This window comes from Salarias fasciatus, chromosome 3 (assembly GCF_902148845.1).
Source record: "Salarias fasciatus chromosome 3, fSalaFa1.1, whole genome shotgun sequence".
In the NCBI taxonomy this organism is placed as follows: Eukaryota; Metazoa; Chordata; class Actinopteri; order Blenniiformes; family Blenniidae; genus Salarias; species Salarias fasciatus.
The window spans coordinates 4,185,772-4,203,113 of record NC_043747.1 but is presented as its reverse complement, the minus strand read 5'-3'; the positions used below and the strand labels follow the sequence as shown (position 1 = coordinate 4,203,113).

Here is a 17,342-nt window from a genome sequence, read left to right as displayed (position 1 = left end):
CACACAAGGGCGGGCACACGTTGGATTTGATAATTTCCTATGGTTTGCCTGTGTCTATAGTGGAAATATCAGACACGCCCATCTCTGATCATTCGATTGTCATCTTTGATGTTCTCACCCCTCCACCTGTCTGTAAGGCCCCTGTCCCCGCCTCTTCCCGTTGGATAATCACCTCTTCAACGGCAGGGGAATTTGCTGCTGCTTTCATAGACATGGAGCTTCCTGTTTCTGATAATATTAATCCGGATAGCCTGTTGTCTTCTTTCTACTCCACTTGCACCAGCATTTTGGATTTAATAGCTCCCTTCAAGTGTAGGTCCTCCAGACCAAGAGCTGACCCTTGGTTGAATGACTCTACACGTGCCCTGAGACAGCGCTGCCGTCAGGCCGGACGACGATGGAAAAAGGACAAACTACACGAATCACTGGAGATGCTGAGGGATAGTCTCACCCAGTACCAGAGGGCAGTGACAGAGGCAAAGTCCCAATTCCTGTCTAATATTATTTCTGCAAGTGCTCACTGTCCTCGAGTGTTGTTCAGTACCATCAGCTCTGTGGTGAGCCCTCATATATCATCTTTAAGAGACGCCACTGTTTCTACCTGCGAGGACTTTCTGCACTTCTTCATGGACAAAGTGAAGTCTGTGAGAGCCCTGTGCAGCAGTGGCAACTGTCCAGACCAGTCTGATTTGACGAGCTCATACCCAGCAGTGTTCAATCAGTTTGAGCCTGCCTCACTTCCGTCCCTCACAGACATTGTAAACGGTATGAGGACTACCAGCTGCTCTTTAGACATCTTTCCAACCAAACTGCTGAAGGAGGTTTTTAACATTGTGGGGCCCTCCCTCTTGATCTTAATACTTCTCTCAACTCTGGATGTGTCCCTGATGCTTTTAAGCATGCTGTTGTCAGACCTCTGCTAAAAAAAAGCCTCAGCTTGATTCTAGTATCTTATCTAATTTTAAACCAGTATCTAATCTGTCTTTTATTTCAAAGGTTCTTGAGAAAGTTGTTTTCACACAGCTCCATGTGTTTCTAGATCATTACTCTATTCTCGAGAAATTTCAGTCTGGTTTTAGGTCAAGACACAGCACAGAGTCTGCCCTGTTGAAGGTTCACAATGATATCGCCCTCGCTGTTGACGCTAAATGTCCTGTTGTTCTGGTACTACTAGATCTAACAGCAGCATTTGACACTATTGATCACAGTATTCTTTTGTCGCGCCTAGAGATGGTCGGCATTCGTGGTACTGTGTTGAAATGGTTTAAATCCTACTTATCAAACAGAAGTTTCTCTGTTAGGATCGGCAGTTTGTCCTCTTCTGTTGCCCCGTTAACATGTGGAGTGCCTCAGGGCTCTATTTTGGGTCCTATTTTGTTCTCTGTTTACATGCTGCCTTTGGGATCAATAATTGCCCATCACAAATTATCATTTCACTGTTATGCAGATGACCTGTAAATCTATTTGCCTGTGTCATCACATACGAGTGATGCTGTCAAACAAGTAATGGGCTGCATATCTGACATTAAACAGTGGTTATGTCAGAATTTCCTTCATCTTAATGAAGCAAAAACAGACTGCATCTTATTTGGTGACTCCTTGCCTGGAGACTTTGTTGTGATGTCTGATCATTTTAAACCTACTGTAAGAAATCTTGGTGTTCTTCTTGACAGTGATTTTAGATTTGACAAACAGATTGACAGTGTGGTCCGAGCGAGTTTTTATCAGTTGCGCCTCCTAGCCAAGGTGAAGCCATTTTTAAACCGCTCTGACCTGGAAAAGACAATCCATGCTTTTATCAGCTCAAGAATAGACTACAGGACTGTCTCAGAAAATTAGAATATTGTGATAAAGTTCTTTATTTTCTGAAATGCAATTAAAAAAACCAAAATGTCATACATTCTGGATAGATAGGATTTTTGAGTTTTCTTAAGCTGTAAGCCATAATCAGCAATATTAAAATAATTAAAGTCTTGAAATATTTCAGTTGATTTGTAATGAATCCAGAATGTATGACATTTTTTTTTTTTAATTGCATTTCAGAAAATAAAGAACTTTATCACAATATTCTAATTTTCTGAGACAGTCCTGTATTGTAACGCCCTTTACATCGGAGTGTCCCAGTCTCGCCTGAATCGCCTCCAACTGGTGCAAACCGCTGCAGCTCGCTTCCTAACAAACACGCCTCGCCGTGAGCACATTACCCCGGTTCTTCTATCACTGCATTGGCTTCCAGTTTCTTTCAGAGTCGATTTTAAACTCTTAGGCCCAATCCCAATTCTCTGCTTAATCCTCACTCCTCAACCTTGATCCTCAATCTCAAATTAAGTGCCTCCTAAAAACAAGTGTTAAGGAATGTAATGTCACTTGGAAATGGGACAACCCTTCAAGACAGTTACGTCCTTGGACCACAGGGGGCAGCACTGCGCAAGAGGGTAGAAGAAAGCCAGAAGTGCAGCGTTTCCTGCAGCAAAAAAGTTTAGCCAGGGGGGAGCGCGCGCGGCGGGGAGTTTTTGGACCGTCGGGAGGGTGCTAGTGGTTCGCGCGACGCTTCTTTGGACCGTCCGAAGGAGAGAGGGAGCGCACACGCGTGGACCGCTGTTTTTTTCCCCTCTCCGTTGTCAAGGCGCTGCAGAATTTAGCGCGATGGTGGTGGGGGGTGGTGGGGGTGGCAGCAGTGATAATTTTGGTCAATGATCCATAACAACGCCCTTTATAACTGTAAGTAATGCGCCCTGCATTAGAAATGGTTAACATTTTGCATGTGTGACCTTGTTAATAAATGCATTCTAATGAATTTTCTTGATTTCTTTCTAATAGCCTTTATTATCTGTGATAGAAAGTTAATACAACTACTCCCAAAGTAATATACACCATTTTTTATTAATAAAATAACAGCAAAACGAACTATTTAACAAGCATTCTGGGTTCTCCTTAACTCCAAGGTAGGTCTGGTAGAATCTCAAAATTAAGGGAGATAACGTCCCTTAGTCTCGCTCCTTTCCTCAACTTGTTTAGGAATGGGACACCACTTAACTTCACGGGAGCGCGCATTTTGAGGAATGAGGAGTAAGATTGAGGATTAAGCAGAGAATTGGGATTCGCCCTTACTTTTTGTTTTTAAAGCACTTAATGGCCTTGCTCCCCCATACCTTACAGAGCTTCTCAAAGTTTGCAGTTCAAACAGGGCTTTGAGGTCATCAAACCAGCTGTTGTTGGAAGTCCCTAGAGCCCGATATAAACATTGGGGAGCTCGGGCGCTTTCTGTTGCTGGGCCCAGACTCTGGAACAAACTGCCCCCCGACATGCAAACCATCACTGACCTGGGCCTTTTTAAACCCAGGCTTAAAACTCATCTATTCAGGCTGGCATTTAACTCTCAGTAGCACAGTGGCTCTTTGGTTTAATTGTATTTTATCTGTTTTTATTTTCATAGCTCCTTTTAATTGATCATGGACAAAATTTCAATTTGTACCATCCGTTTTATTTGTTTTGTTATGATTTTATTGCTTTTATCTCATTGTAAAGCACTTTGGTCACTTTTTGTGTGTAAAGGGCTATATAAATAAAATTTGATTTGATTTGATTTGATTCGACTTGTTGAAGTGTATTTTCAAAATCCGCTCCTGTTCTTCCGCCCTGCTTCGTCTCCCTCCTGCAGCCCCCCCACCTCTCCCCCTCCCCTCACATATAAACACAGCAGCAGCGGTAGCAGCACGGCTCCTAGCTAGCGTGGCTCCCAGTTAGCGAGCGTCACGAGTGAACTAAACATGTCGGCGGTGGCCGACAACGACAGCGAGACGCTCTATCCTCACCCGAAAAAAGTGTGTTTAGCAACACTGACTGCACGTTGATGCAAGCCGGGTAGTAGTGGGGCCCCATTAGGTAGGTTCCAGACGTGTCATTGTAATGTAATCGCTGATATCCCCTGAAGCCCTCTGAGGCAACTGTTGTTGTGATACTGGGCTATACAAAAATAAATTGATTGAATTGATTGAGATCCGCCGTCTTCTCCGCCGGCCCCCTTCTAGAAACTAACTGGTGAGTACTCGGAAAAGGGCCCCATGCGGGGGATTTTCGACACGTTGTCGTTGCAGCGTCCAGTGTAGCGCCTTAAATTTGTCATTAAAATTGACTGATGTCAGCTGTCTGTCGGGGCCCCCTTCAGCTCGGGGCCCGAGCCAGTAGCAGCGCCTCTGACTGGAGAGAGGCAGCTGCTGCTCATTCCGCCTCGGATTTAAACAAACAAACAAAAATTCTCGGCAGTGTGGTGGTGGTACAGGATTTCACCCCAACAGGGCCCATGGGTTTTCATAACCCACCAACCCTACGTAAATTACACCTCTGCTGTGGATCAGTTCTTCAGATTTTAATTAGTTGAGTGTAACTCCACTTTTGGTATGCAGCTGTATAGTTACTATTCTCATATTGTTTCAACACCTCATTTGACAGGTATTCTGAATGTAATTCATCTGGGAAAAGAGAGAAAACAAACAAAAATAAAATTAAAGATGAATCTGAATGTTTGTACCATTATTAGTGAAATTTTTGCTGATATCGTGATAATATCGTTATCGTGATATTTGTTGCCCATGATAATCGTGAAGAGAAAATTTGATATCGTGACAGTCCTAGTTCCAGCCCCTTCGTTCCAGATGGCCACGTTCCTCCATTTTTAATCAGATCACTGTGAAAGCTCCATTCGCTTCCTGGTCACCGGTACTTTGGCTCCATCTCGTGGCGCAGATGTGTAATGACAATCTAATCCTCGATTATAGCATGACCCCATTTCGGAGAATACAGTTTCTGGAAAAAATATCGTCTTATATTCGGGCCAATACGGTATCTTGATCACTTGGTTTCCACGGCTGCCATTTGAATTATGTAAATAATATATCTGTGATCAGCTAAAATGTTAATGGAATCATATCTCTACATTTCTAACAAGGTAGTTTAAAAAGTTGAAAAGAGGTGATCAACAAGGACAACTCTGGAGACACATTTATATTTTATTATTTTCAAGACACATTTTTATTTCTTTTTTTATACATTGTGATGGAAATTTCTAATGAGTGGATGCTTGATTTGTAGTGCTTACATTTATTTGTTGTCACTAACCTGTCATGGGTGCAGGTGGAAGGACCCACGGGCAGGCAGCCAAGTGGAGTTCAAACTCATTTATTCTCAGGAACAGGAACACAGGATACAGGAACGCTGAGCTGAGCTGACATGCAGGCAAGGACACAGAAGCACATAATGGGGGACAGAATGGGGACAGAACTCGTCCTTCCCCAAAGGCCATCCAGGAGCGGAGAAGCGGGGGAAATGGTCACCAGACGATCCAGGGGCGAGCCTCGCCAGCGGGGGGCCAGAGGCAGATGATCTGGTGACAGGTGGAGCACCGCCACTGATGGGCTTCAGGATAAGTATGGTTTCAACAGTTTTCACGTTGTTAATAGAATGAAGTATGGTGCGTTCACACCTGACGCACGGGCGTTGCTTTTACATTCAAAGTCTATGGTGGACGAGCTTCAACGGACCGAATGTGCGTCAGGCGCTTTTCGAGTGTCGCGTTTCGAGCTTTTCGAGCTTTGGCGACGCGCGTCACGTGTTGCAGCCGTCAACGCCTGAAGTTGGGAAAATTGAACTTTGGAAGCATCAATGCAGAGCGTCATCCAATCACAGACGAGCACTCTGAGCGCTGATGCGGGACAGAAGGTCGTCAAACCGGGCCGGGAGAGGCGGAAGTACTGCTGAAAGCGAACCGAACCTCATCCTCATGCAGCTCCTGGAGCAAATGGTGAAATTCGCCAAATTGCGAACGCCACTGCAGGATGGGATGAACCCAAAAACGTCACACAGGTGCCTGACGACGCCGTTTTCTGACTTTCTTTATTAAATAAAGCCAAGCCAGTGTCTCGATGGGATCCGCCATTGTCAACAAGAAGACAAGACACAGAAGCTCCTCCCACTCCCGCCAATGAGCTGCTGCGCGTTGCGAGCGTTGCAAGCGTTGTGTGTAGATTTGAACACACGTCGAATTCCACACTTTACATGCGTCAACTTTGACGCGTCGGTGACGCCCGTGAAGCTTGCAACACGTCCGGTGTGAACGCACCAGTAGAATATACTCACCCAGAAGGGTTTTCTGATCCAAACAGTGCTTCGGGAGAAATTTACATCCAAAATCGAGCTGCAGACATCCATATACTGTTAGCAGATGGGGCATGTATGGCGCTGCTCCCAAAACGGCTTTAATTGTCCAAAAACTCATTATTTTCGCCAATATTTCCTCATGGTCCGCTCACGCCACTCCTCCTTGACAGCCCGGTGTCGCCAGATACATGTTGTTGTGGTTTTGCTGATCTCTGAAGTGAATACGGTGATCAGGATGTAACCTGAAGTACATTCACCAAGAGATACAGTAGGTGGCGCTGTGCACTGAAGTTGTTGGTCGCCACCCGCCATTACTCCAAAGAAGAAGAAGAGCTCATCGAAAGGCCAGCGTGAGAGATCTTCACTGCAGCACTGTGATTCACACTGCCTGTGGTGTCTCTGCAGTCCGCTGGAGGAGATTGCCAGATCTGACGCCGTCGCCCGTAAACAATATGAAACCTGTTTAATGCAATAGAAAGCAGCCCAAACCACCATCTCAGTTGAAAATGCACGTAAAAACCGTATTTAAATACCACGTCATAAACACAGAATCATTTCATCAACCTGTCCGACGTGTTCAAAAAAGAAGCTTGATTTGATGGAAAAAATCTGCCAAGTACAAAAGCGTTCATTCTTCTAAAGCGTATAATGACTACATCACGTTGTTTGTCCTGTATTCTACCAGAAGAAGTAAAAAAAATTGAATACTAAGGCAAAAACACGATACAGATTTTATTTTGAAATCACTTACTTTGGAACAAGTATCGCGTTTCCTTCCGGCACCCGACTTGCTTCTGTCTGGATTGACGCGGTAGGGCTCCGGCATGCAGAAAAATAGGATCCCTGCAGAAAGATTCCGGAGCTCTGCAAGGGCTCCGTAGCCGGACCGGAGCCGGACCGCGGCCGGTGTGAGCCACAGCATTGATTTTAATGACTACGGATTAGCTGCGGTGTCCGTTCCGCAGCCGTTCGCAGCCAGACCCCATCCAGTGTGCATCAGGGGGAAGGACCCACGCGCAGGCAGCCAAGTAGAGTTCAAACTCACTTATTCTCAGGAACAGGAACGCAGGATACAGGAACGCTGAGCTGAGCCGACATGCAGGCAAGGACACAGAAGCACACAGGCAGACCCACAAGGAGCCGACAAGACACCCCAGAGGAGCAGGACTTAAATAGGGGAGACACAGGTGTGGCAGATTAGGTGGTAACGAGGCAGGTGGCTTGGCAGGAGAACATGAGGGCAAACAAACACAAAAGGCCGGCTCCTGCCGGTCTAGGCTCCCCCGGACCACCGGGGTTCTCGGCCGGGGCTTTCCTCTGCCCTCTTCTGGACGAGAGTGTGGGTGTCTGCCTGGGGGAGCAGCTCGGATCTGGACTCTGGGATGGCCGCCAGTCTTCTCAGGGGTCAGAGGTCATATATGCATGATCACTATGACTATCACATTTGCATGATCACGCTGATCTTTAATCACTCTTCACATTCTACCTGTGGACTCGGTTACCTTGTTTTCTTGTGGTGGATTAGGCTAATGGTGATCTGTAGCAGACCTCTCCTGATGCTCTGGTGTAATTTCCTACTTGAATCCTCAGTTTGCACGCCCCAGTTCACTACCAGCTTCTCCAAAAAGTCCGTAAGATGCCCTCTGTCATATCTTTATGTAGGTGCAGTAGCCGACTGTCTGGAGCTAAAAAAAAAAAAAAAAAAAAAAAGAAAAAAGATTGTCTGTCCTTGCACTCTGTTCCTTCTCTTCACCCCCTTTTGTTGTTGTTGTCTGTTCACTTGTTTGTTTCTTTCACTTTCTGTTTCTTTCACTTTCTGTCCCCCTGTCAGGTCCAGCAATATCATGTATCAGTACTTAAAATAAATAAAATGAATTAAAAAAAAACCCAGTATGTTAACAAGAGGAGCTTTGCACTTATAAGCTCCTCTTGGAAAAGCAAATCTGTCGAGCACATAACAGCAGCCAGACTCCCATTCTGCTGCTTCCATGCTGGACAGGACAGGTTGAAAAAAAGTATTTGGCTCAATAAACCATTTATTATGAAACGCACACGAATTTGTACTTTGCTCCTTAATATTAATGTATGTTGTCCTTCTAAACCCATGGTTAGGGAGTTTTTAAATCTTCTGGACTCTTTTAACTACTCCCGGTGTGTGTCCCGCCCGAAACATGAAAAAGGGCACACACTAGACCTGGTTCTTACTCATGAAGGACTTTTTTCAAAGACAATGACATCTACGGAGGGTGAAAATGCAGTCTCCTTCAGTTGTCAAAAAACACCTGTGGAAGAACAGTGGCCTTCCATGTGTTTTGATGAAGATATTGACCCGGAGAGTAATTTCTTTAAGTGTGGTAATACAAATAACTGCCATTATTATACAGACGAGCAGTTTAATACCATTAAATCAGATAATAGTATATCAATTATTCATTTTAATGCCAGAAGTCTATATGCTAACTTCCAAAGTATTAAGGATTATGTAAGTCAGTTTACTACACCATTCAGTGTGATCGCAATCTCAGAGACTTGGCTTAACTTGGAAAAAGGAGTGGACTTTCATTTAGAAGGATATGATTTGAATTTCATGAACAGAACAAACAAGATGGGAGGGGGGACAGCTCTGTATGAAGATAAAAGGTTAAAGTACCACATTGTGGAAGGTATGACTCATGCTATTGAAGATGTGTGTGAATGAATAACCATAGAGATTGTTATCCCCCCCCCCCCCCCCCCCCGTCACATCATATAGAATCACACAGCCCTTCCCTTAATAAAACGTTTTTAAAAAATAGTTTACATGTATACACACTATGTTTTAAAAGGGCAGACATGGATAATATAGTCTGACGAGAGGTAATAATATGTATAATGTGAAATAAAAAGTCAGATAAAATAAGAAATGTCCTAATATTTTACATACATCCGGCCAAGGGGCGAACAGATCTTTCCCCATTGACTCTCATTATAACTTTGACATGTGCAGTTCGCTCCTCTTCTGTGCAAGAGATAGGAGACATCAGGCGGCTCTGACGATGCCCAGATTTCCCCTCTGATCGCTTTACACACCACCGGCCATGAGGTGGCAGCAGAGAACAAGTGACTTGGCAGGCGGGTGAAAACCACTAAGCGAGTGACGTTGATCGCAGGGTGTCGGAGTCAGAAAGGCCAAAAAAGGAGAAAATGGAGAGAGAAAATTCAGTGAAGTCGCTGAAAACAACGCTGTTCGAGAGGAGAACACTGCAGGAGAGATTGAGGGTGAAAGAGCTCGGACCTGATAGACCCGATGTCTTAATTAGACAACGGTTCGAAGACAGAGGGAGGAAATAAACCCGCTCTTTTTCACGGAGCTGGTATGAGAGGATTGCTTGGCTGACTGGATGCAGTGAGGCAGGTGCTTTATTTTGCTTCCCTTGCCTACTTTTCCAAACGAAGGAAACCGATCAATAGTCCAAAAAGGTTCATTGGTCTTTCCAAGTTATAATCCAAAAGCAAAGGTTCTTTTCCAAAGACCAGGGAGGTATTTTGTTATTTACCTGACGGTTTCGGCAGCTGTCAGCTGTCTTCTTCAGAGAGTCACAATTTGCGCCCCCCCCCAATTTTTTTTTTTTTTTTTTTGGGGGGGGGGGCGCAAATTGATGCTGCAAACCAAGCCACTTTAATGTCCATGCAGTTACAGATTTAGGAGGAAAGAAAAACTGAGTGTATTTATATAATCAACCATTGCCATCTGTTTTATTTTGAAGAAATGGTGTGTCTGCCACATCCACAGGTCCACTGTTCACTGTATTGGTCTGTGCAACAATTGGTGACCAGCTTATTTACACATACAGTAATATCATCATTTTCTGTGCAGTTAATTGCCTCAGAAATTATTGCAATAAGTGATAACATTGCACTAAACAACAATGTTATTTTGAGACCATTTTCAACTAATATAATATGCCATAATATAAGAACATCTTTTCAAAATCAATAAACTTTCACTTTGAAAGAACATTTTATCCAGGAAATACAAGAAAATTTAAACCACTAAACAAAAATAATTCGCAATGGATTCTCAGTCTCATTAGCAATGAATGAAAGCCAAACACAACCAATAAAAATATGACAGATAAACATGGAGCTCTGACTGAAAAATCAGGAAAATTACCAGTTAGTACCTTTGTAAATGAAAAAAAATATATAGCAACAGAAATATCCTATAAAGCAGACGCCTCAACAGATCATATGAAATATCTGTTCCTTCAGTCTGGGAGAACGAACAAATGAAACTTATTGCAGCCGTCACTTATTGCACTCATTTATTCTTACCGTGCACTTATAGAGACTTTACTGAATTAATTTTCATTATTCCAGTTCCACTTTCACACACCATCCTTCTCAGCAGTATGACTCTCTCTCCTCTGCCACTGTGGATGTTCGTTGGAGCTGAAAATGCAGGAGTGCAGATGAGTGACAACAGCAGTGTCCAAACACAACGAAACAACAGAAATAAAACGATTCTAATTGGTTGATAATAAAAAGTGGGAGTGTGTGTGGCGCACAGAGCTGCGCCACAAACCCGATTTGTAAGGAACCAATTAAAATGCAGCCTTAAGTCACGTTTTAGTAAAAAGTTTGAGGCTCTCCATAGGGATCCATTTGTCCGGCGCCCCCATTCGTCTTCTTCTTTGGAATAATGGCGGCTGGCGACCAACAACTGAGGTGCATACCGCCCCCTACTGTATCTCTTGGTGAATGTGTCCCGGTGCCGTCAAAACCAGAAAGTGTATACAGAAATACCGTGAAAAATTATTAAAAAGAAACAATGTAATGCTTTTTATATGCACAACAAGGCTGAAGATACAATATTTTACACGTATACTATACATAGAAATTCTACACTCAAAGTTTTATATTTTCTGAAAATTGTGTAGACTGACTGTACTGACTGACTGATGAGGGCGGCGCCCCCTATTGACCAGCCGCCACTGGTGGTGGCTCTCTTGAATACAGCGTTGATCTGAAAACAGGTAAAAAGCACAAAAGATTTAGGTTAAAATAGTAAACATCAAGGAGAAAACCACCATCACACACACAGCATATCAGTGAAGTCCTGGAAGAGGGTGAAGAGCAGGCAAATAAAATATCAAGCATCTGAGTGTACCCAAGACTTTCCTTTGACCAAAAAATCCAAGTATGGCTTACCTCACTGACTTCAGAGTTTTGTTGCACTGTTTAAAATTCCACATTTTCTGCAAGTAACCCGGTAACACACATTAATATTATCATTAATCACATAAGTAAAGCTCCAATCTCCAATTCAGATATGAAAAAGATTCATCAAAATTCAAACTGTGAATGATTTATTCTCCCAATGCTAAATTAAACAAATAATTAGTGCTTTAATGTTTTCTAATGCTGTTAAAGAGATGCTTAAAATGGAAATATTGAGTAAATCAAGTCTATATTTTTATTTATAATCAATTGATAAAGACTTGTTTACCATCTAAAGATCTCAATCATTTAGGAAATGCAGAAATACCACGCCACTTACCACTAAAATGCCACTCATTCTGTGTGTTGTGCTCAGATGATTGACCTGCAAAAAGAAAATATTTAGAGTCAGTAATTGAACTCGGTGGATTTCCTTGATTGAAAAATCACAGGTCGGTATAAAGTGAGCTGTCCAGTTTTCTCACATGGGTTAATAGAACAGGTTATAATGACATAAGGATTATCTTCAGAAGTAAACTCAGAAGTTTAACCTCAGAAATGTTACCTTTGGTGCTTCAGTTATGCTGACAAAAGTCTATTTAAAAAGGTTTTTGAAAATCCAATCACATGAACTCAGATTTAACATTGTTAAAGCTAGGGTTGGCGATTTGAATGAGATACATTTTTTTAAATACTGGTTAAAATGATCTTTATGACCCGATGGGAAACAATTCATAGCGTGTTCTTAAAGTAGTTTGGAAAATATCCGCTATCTACAGCAGGAGTAAAACGGGAAAAACAGCAACCAATCGTCTTGACGGGACACCTTTTTTTAAACCAATCAAATCCCTTCGCCGTTCGACCTGCAATACATGTCGCGTACATGTCAATGGCGTGCACTGACCCTGATTCAGTGCGTGCGTAGAAGGACGGAGCGTCGTTGCAGAATGGCGGAGAAGAATGTTTGGGGCTTTACTTACCGGTGAGTGCGCCATAACTTGGCATAGTGCAAATAAAGAAAAACGAAGAAATGAAGCGCTGAGGACAGGTTACGCCAGGAACGCACTGGACGCGGAAGTGCTGCGCGCGCGGAACGTCTCTGCGTCTCCGCTCCCAACGGAGCTCCTCCAATGGGGTGGGAGCTGGGCGGAGCCTTGGGGAGATGCTACATTCGTGCTACATGCTAGTTTTCCAAGATCGCCAACCCGAGCTTTAAAGCAACACTAAGGAACTTTCAGTTTTCGTTGATTTTGGCGGCGCCAGTGGACAAAAGCGGTAGTGTTTTGCCTGACCGAATATTACAGTTCCCATGAGGACTAGCGCGTGGCGTCGTAAATTGCTGCTCCCGGTGGCATGCTGTCGGACTGAACTCGCCTACATTTGTTTCCAGGGGCTGTGTGAAGGATGGATAGCGACGAGGTAATGAATCTAAATGAATCTAATGGTGGCTAAACAATGTTATATCAAGATGTGACGCATGCCGTAAAGCAGTTCGCACATTTGGAGCTTTTTAGTGTGCAGGATTCCTACCACCCTCCTCACAGCTGCTTAGTCCAAGTGAAAGCAATACTGACGCCCTCAGCCTGTGACAGAGGGGTCATTCAACTAGTTGTAAGTCGAAGTATCATCACAAAAGATATTAAAATGTTTTATTAAGGTTGAAAAGTTCCTTAGTGTAGGTTTAAGTGGCGATTAATGCACATTTATGATGTAATTGTGTCTCAAAGGACTACTCTAGCAGTAGTAAATCTGTTTAGGTGTCACCACACAGACGGGCTCACGTTGCTCAGGTGTACATGAACCGAGCCATGAAGAAATGGCTATGCAGCGAACAGTGGACTGCATGGAGATCAGTGAATGAACTGTTCTTCACGTGAGAACATTGCGGGTTAGTGCGTGCCTTTCGAGGGGCGGTCAGTATGCGGTTTTGAACACAGCCTAACTCTCCAGCCCAGTTGGTGGTGGTAACCATAGATATCTTATAGAACACTAGATGCCTTACGGCAGACTCCACGACGTCCGCAGAGGTCGGCCATCTTTGTCCGGGAAAGCTGTCAGAGTTTCTGTGGAACGCAATGTAAGGTTGGTGATCTGTGCAGACTTTTATACTCTTATTTCACTGAAAATTTTCAATGGAACATCTTAAAGCACTATAAGGCAACTGCTGTTGTGACTCTGAGTTATATAAAAATTGACTGATCAAGAGATTGACTCAGTTGGCTTTTATTCGTTTACTTAATTACATTGTGACTGTAATTCAATTATTTGACTTGAGACTTTCTGAGCTCCTTTTATACATTTTTACAAAGCCTAATTCATTATTTTTTAACAGTGTGTTTTCTGGTGCACTATTTCATGTTTAGTTAATCTATGGGGGACATTATACATTCACAATAGATTTAATAATGTGGAAGGTTACTGTTTAATGTTATATATTAATAAATATAATATAATATATGCAATGTGTAATGAGGTTCATGAGATTTAAGTATTTCTGAAGTTTCAGGTGGGTAAATTGTTTATCTTCAGCCTCCACTACAGCCCTGCCACATCTTTAAATATTTTCATGCAAAACTAAAAATATGGACATGTATGGTTTGTCTAAATTATTCCTAAGTGCTATAAATATATCTCAGTGTAAGGATTTGAACATGGAGCCTAATATGAAGAATATTATGAATATTCAGGATATGATATATATTTATTATATATATTCAGAGAATACCATGCTCATCAAACATCTGTCATGTTATTAACAGAGATTTGATGTTTATTACAAACCAAACTGTTTGAAAATCGGTTGAAATTTGAACAAGTTATAGCTTGTTAAACAGTTCATGTCTCATCAACACAATGTAATGAGCGAGCCAGAAGATGGCCGACCTCTGCGGACGTTCGACTTCATTGGCCAGCAGCGCTGACGAGGCATCTAGTGTTCTATAAGATATCTATGGCGGTAATGCCCCAAGATGGTGGCCAGCCACCAATAAACGAAAGAGAAGAAGAACAAGACCAAAGACGAGCACGGAGCAACCTTCATGAAAGCAACCCGACGAGAGGCAGCCAGAACCACTACGATCAATATTGTTTTGTTACAAGGTGAGACTTCAGGTAAAGAAATGTTGTTGACTAACTATAAATTTTAATGGCAGCCCGCTATACCAGGCCTCAATGTCAGCTTGAGTTGATTGCGTGGTTCTTGCTTACGTCAGTTAAACTTAACACGACACAAAATCAAGCAAGCCCACAATAGTAGCCTATTATAATGTCATTTATCACTGGGTTGCTGAAGTGTTGCGTATTCCTCTTCATTACTTTGTGTCTATAGTGCAAAACGAAGAGGAAAAAGGACATTTCGTCCTATTTCTGCACGAAACAATGAAAGAGCGTACTGAATACAATAAAATTACAATTAATACAATTAATAAATCAATACAGGGAAGCAGTGTGTGAGTGCTATATGTTATATGCTTTATTGCTTTTATTTCGCTGTAAAGCACTTTGGTCACTTTTTGTGTGTAAAGGGCTATACAAATAAAATTTGATTTGATTGATTGATTGATATGGTGTGTTCAGGCAGAATTTAAGTTTACATATATTCGGTTTGTCTTTTTTCCACAGACACCAGCAAATGTAAAGAAGACCCACCGATGCAGCCGGACCTAAAGTCATTTCCAAGGACCCTGATGGGGGACAGGACCATTCACTTTGGTCACAAAGGTTAAACACTAGTTTTATGAAATTAAACTGCATCAAATAAGATTTTGAATCTTTGTCTTTTTGGTAACACTTTACTTGAAGCACCCCTGTATAACACATAAGTACATTATAGCACTGTATAACTATAGTTATAAACACTCATAAATGATCACAATACTTTCTAATATCAGGACTGAACCCTAACCCTAACCCTATGCTGTATAGTGGGTTATAAAGCATTGTTATCATGTATGAGTGTTTATAACTACTCATAATGTGTTATACCGGGTGCTTCAAGCAAAGTGTGACCGTCTTTTTTTGCCCTGGATTGAATGTGCCCCTCTGACAAAAACCCTGGCCCCAGCCAGGCCCCCTCAGTAAAATTGGTCTGGAACCGCCACGGTTTCAAAGACGATATGCAGCTGCAAAAAGCGGGAGCTCCTCCACAGGTGCACGGGCAACACTTCTTCATCTGCTCATGCGGCGTTTGGTCTTGGCTCACTACCGCCACCCTCTGACTTGGAGGACCCTTCTACTTCCGGTGGAGACCAAACGCAATTACATGATCTTTCAATTCTTAAATGAATCATTTTCATGTAATGCATTGCAAACTCGCATATTCAACATCCTCCATAAACAACTTAAAGGTACATTAAACAGTTTGCTCGTTTTATGCGAAACACCAACCCCTGCAGGCCTTGAGTGTAACTGCAGCTTAGTGAAAGGCTCATGTACGTGCACAGAAGAGGGGAACTCCTTCCTCGCTCTTTTAGCAGCGCTCAAGTAAAATGTAAGTTTATTTTGCCTGGTGGGGTCTGTGCTGGAGCTGTGGCAGTGCTAGAAGCCGGTCTTTTCTTACTTTCTGGAAGATCCATCCTCAGTACTGCTCAGTTGTTGCTGCTAAGCGTCTGGTGGAGTAATGGCGGACAAAACAAAACTTAAGGATTACCAGGCCAGCGGGAGCGTGCATTACGTCAGGCTCAGAGCGATTCGTACCCGAATCACTCATATTGCTGTGCCTTCAGTGCCCTGCACAGGGAAATAGGAGCGACTGCGATCTTGCAGAAATAGCTCTTGCTGCCCATCAGGCAAAGGTGAAAACGTGTGTGGGTGTGAATAATTGAAAATTTAATATTTAAAACTGTGCTATGCTCCATTAAGTCAACGTGATGAAATCATGTTCACAAGAGGAACACCATTGACTTGTGTTGCATTTATCAACTTTATTTCTTAAATTCAACGACCCACCATTTCCCATTTTATCAGTGTATACAAACACAGATTGGTGGAGTTCAAATTGAAAGTTTCATGGGCCGATAGAGGAGTTTGAGAATGACTGCAGGAGCCTGTTTGTCTGGATTTATTTGGTGCAGTTTTGTGCATCAGATCTGATAAACCTGACCAGGTTTTCCACCCATCCAGATCCAGGCTCTGAGCCCAGACCCAGCAGCCAGCAGTCTGAAGCCCAGCTGGGCTGAAGGGCCGTGTCTGCTGTGATTTACGTCTCACTGGACAAAGATGGGCGATAAATACCGCTACCCGGTTTATTTTGAATGTGGCAGACTGTCCCAGGAGCAGAAGAGGAGAATTTCAAAGTATTTCCAGATCAAACGTAAATCAGGTGGAGGAGAGTGTTCACCTGTGGAGGAAATGTCAGAAAACATCTACAGGATTGCTTTCAGACGTCAAGAAGGTACGTGTAAATAAAACTAAAAGAATTAATTTAAAAGGCTAAATTAAACTGAAGGTGACTGTTAATACTTCTGACAGACTGGTCCACTTCAGGAGCAGGTCCTCTAAAATAAGTCCAGACCTTTGCTTTAGGTTTTAAATGGGAAACAAAACTTCAAAACAGACAGAAACATAATTTTATTATTGTTCAAATCAAACATTTTGTTCTGTATTTAATTCATGTTTTAGATCGTCAGTATTGTGGGATCGTTTCCAGTAAAACGAAACTTAACTTGTTTACAGGTGTGTCCACAGTTCACGCCTTTTGAAGTCACATCTTCAGATATTATGATGAGTAGAGAGAAATACAAAGAAATTCACCTAAAGATTGTTTTTTTTCTTCTTACGGTACTTCTTCAGGTACAATGTTCATGATGACTGATCACAAACAGGATGTACTTTTGTGGGATAAAATAATCCCTATTATAAATATTAAATGTGTCTCAGGGGCTGCATTGTTTCACCTGATAATGTAAGTTTGAAAAAAAGGACAAAAGAATGAACTGGGAAGTTACAATCATGTCTGATTAAAACTGCAGTGTTTTTAAGGAGATCTC

The 17,342-nt window shown here is 42.5% G+C and overlaps 3 protein-coding genes across 4 annotated transcripts in view; all 3 read left to right on the top strand.

The window, feature by feature from the left end:
* LOC115408404 (GTPase IMAP family member 7-like) overlaps positions 1 to 17,342 on the top strand; it is a 693,369-nt gene that overhangs the window by 37,989 nt on the left and 638,038 nt on the right. The window lies entirely within an intron of this gene.
* The window catches only part of LOC115408329 (uncharacterized), a 197,142-nt gene that overhangs the window by 52,175 nt on the left and 127,625 nt on the right, over positions 1 to 17,342 (top strand). The window lies entirely within an intron of this gene.
* The window catches only part of LOC115408414 (GTPase IMAP family member 7-like), a 46,226-nt gene that overhangs the window by 19,797 nt on the left and 9,087 nt on the right, over positions 1 to 17,342 (top strand). The window lies entirely within an intron of this gene.